Genomic DNA, 3,489 nt, shown 5'->3' on the forward strand with positions numbered 1-3,489 from the left:
GAAAGCAATAATAATGCAATGTATTGCGTACCTCTCACCTCTAGGTTTTCCTCATATTTATAGATTTATGGATGCTTGCTGTCCAAGCATCCTTATTGCCATAGGATTCCTTAACTCGTATAGGAAACCCAGAATATCAAGGAGTCTCGTTTCCTTTATCAGTTTATGGAAAAGAGTCCTTTTAGGATTCTTTTCCTTTAAGAGCCGAACATCCCATACTCGTTGGGTATCTTTCTCAGATCCTATATTCTTGGGATCTTTATCCCTATATGAGACATGACTATTCTGGAATCTTCCAGAGTTATTCTCTCTGCTCCTACTCTCGATTGGAGTTCCATATTTGTTCGGCCGTCTCATAGCCGAACAGACGGCTTGGACCAGTTACCTCACATGTAACTGGTCCTTGAGCCCGTACAACCTTCCTGGACCATTGACTTCTCATGTCACTGGTCCATATTGCCGAACACTTGTTTAGCATGATGACTGTCCTGTCTATATTCAAACTATGGTCCCACGTACCATTTATTCGGATATCGATTGCATTGCTTTCAACCCGTGATCACTCGTATCACGTGCTAGGTTCTTTACAACATCTGTTCGGCTGTATCATAACCGAACAGTCTATTTATAGCCATGACTTCTCATATCACTGGTCCATACCGCTGTTCACCGAACTGCTCGGCGATAAGTCCAGTCGTATTTACCACGTGTTCCCAAACATCACGTGTTTGGTAACTAAATGTATCTGCTCGGGAATACCTCCCTACAATTGCTCCCCAGCTTCATGTATTTACCACTGTTCGGGGGTAATATATGACGCTTAGAAACAGAATTCTATCTAGACCAAACTCTTTTGATCCCGTGCAGTCATAATTTCAATACTTCATTGATGCCTTTTGGCGCCTCTGTCATTATACCATCTCGAGGTAATGACTCCACGTGGCATGTTTCATATGCCACGCATTAAATTCGAACTGACGTTCTATGAAACGGCGTCAGAACGGTTTCTGCTTTCCGTTACTTTTTCCTGTAACGGTGTGAGAGGAGACGTTTCGTCTCCGTCTCTCACCTTTAAACCGCTAGAAGGGCTCTTTTTGGTTGTTCATCCAAAACATTCGAACTTTCAGTCCTAAGCTTTCCGCCATTGCCGCCATCTGCAAATTCGATTGCACTCCAAGAAATCATCACGGTATCGTTGTAAGACTCTCGTTCTAACTCCATTTCTTCTGCTTAGGTTTTCATCTGAGATTTCATTCTCAGATTGTGGTCATTTCTAGGGTTTCAATCACGCCCATTCTTTCATTTACGTTTTCTTCGAGTATATCCATGGCGGATGAACATGACACCCCTCCTAGACCCAGTAAGTTTAGGAAATTCTGTGATACTCCCGCCGCAATGGCGACGTTTAGGACGGATTACAATGTTCCTGATAACGTAGGTCTCGAACTTGCCCCTCTAGGAGCAGATAGAGATAGTGGCTCATGGGACAGAATGTGTATCCCTATCGTTGCAATTGTCGAAGGAGGAGTCCGTTTTCCCCTACATCCACTCCTACGTCAGATCCTAAATTGGTACCGCCTTACTCCTATGCAAGTATCAACAAATGTTTTTAGGCTGATAAATGGAGTAATTGCTTTAAATAGAATTCTAGGGACCCAGCTTGGGATCTGGGACATTCAGTGGTGGTACAGTATTGTACTAAACCCTGAATATAACACCTTTTATTTCAAAGTAAGAAGGGCAGAAAAGCGTCTCGTGCTCAACCTGCCGGATTCTGCTCGGGATCATGAGATTGACTTCTTATACGTTACTGGAGCTTTCGAGCCATTAGGAGAGGATGGTCAAGTGGTGGGACTCCACTGCCCCCACATATGGGGATACCCACGTAATACTCCTCTTTCAATAAGTTTGTAATATTTTCGTTTACCGCTTTCTCATAGCCTTTACATGTGTCTAACCTTGATGTTACAATTGTGATCCGACAGCTGAAAACGCTAACTATCGTCCCAGACGCGTTCCGAGCAACATCCGAACAGAGGACATCAACAAGGTTCTAAAATATACAGGCGAACCTGGCACTCCTACTGCTGGTCGGGGTCGCAACGCAGAAGTTCTTCTGGGATACGATCCTTCGTATAGAGGGGTTATAGACAGAAGGCTCGCTCACCCCAGCACCAGTACTGCTTCCACCTCCACTGCTTCCCAACTTAGGAGTACCAGAGCTAACATTGGAGTGACAGTAGCCGGCCAACCGGGTGAAGTCCCAATTTCCGAAGGAATTCCTTTACCACGAATAAGGGTTCGAAGATCCTCACGGAGTCAGGCCTCCTCTCTACCATTACCCGAACAGCCAGCGCCCATCTGTGTTACCAGCCAATCCTCATCCTCAGGTTATTCTCTATCTCCTCCTATCTCGAGCACTATGACACGCCAGCCCATAAATCTCAGCTCCCTCGTCACCGTCTCTTCTCGGGGACGTGGGACTGGGCGGGTGGCCTCAACTGGAGCCCCTCCCCCACGATCTCGTCGTAATAGGGGGGGATCCGCACGATCATCATCTTCTCCTCGAGAAGTGGACACCACCACAGAGGCTGCTGACCTTCATAGAGACAAACGCCCAAGGGTAGATGATCAAGATGGTACTGCTTCTCAAGCAGATACCGAAACCCATCATCCCATCTCACCAACCGCTCAAGTCCTCCCTCAGACGTGGACTCCTCCTTTCACTAGGGGGGACCGTCCCGTTCACGTCGGGGATAGTGCTGGTTCATCTGAAACCGCACTTGCCCTAGCTCAAGGATTGCTGCTCCCAGTGGATATGCAAAAAGAAAATGCATCTGTACCTGATCGGCTCGTTTCTACTGGACTTGTCAGCGGCATCAAGGTATTCGGTACTTGTTTTTTTTTTTTTTTCCTTTGTAAGGTCGATACGTGTATTTGCTATCGAACTTGTATTGCTACAATTGTTTCTGACTATTTAATTCTTTTGTCAGTTTATTCAAAAGATGGTTACTCTGGGTAAAAAATACCAAGAAGCTGATGCTGAAAGAGTCAGGCTGATGAATGACAACACCCGAATGCTCAGAACAATCGCCAGGTTGGAAAGAGAAAGAGACAAAGCCAAGTCTGATTTCAACCAAACCAAAGAAAAACTTGAAGTTGCCGAAGAGAGTCTCAACCAAGCTCTATCAGAGATTGACAATGCCAAGAAAGCTGCATATGAAGATGGGTACCAGAAGGGATTCGACACCACAACTGCTAACTATGTTGAACAGATTCCTGCTATCCAAGATCAGATTTGGATTGCTTGCTGGGAAACTTGTTTAACAAAAGTTGGCGTTGCTGAGGACTCTCCTCTCTGGATTGACAATGAACTACCGAGCAGCCATGCTGCAGCTTCCCAAGAGCAAGAAGTTCCTCTGGAAGATGATGTTGAACAACAAATTGAAGACTTTACTGGAATAGAAGAAGATATTCCCTCTGGATCTC

The sequence above is a fragment of the Rhododendron vialii genome, chromosome 13a, assembly GCF_030253575.1.
Source record: "Rhododendron vialii isolate Sample 1 chromosome 13a, ASM3025357v1".
Classification (NCBI taxonomy): Eukaryota; Viridiplantae; Streptophyta; class Magnoliopsida; order Ericales; family Ericaceae; genus Rhododendron; species Rhododendron vialii.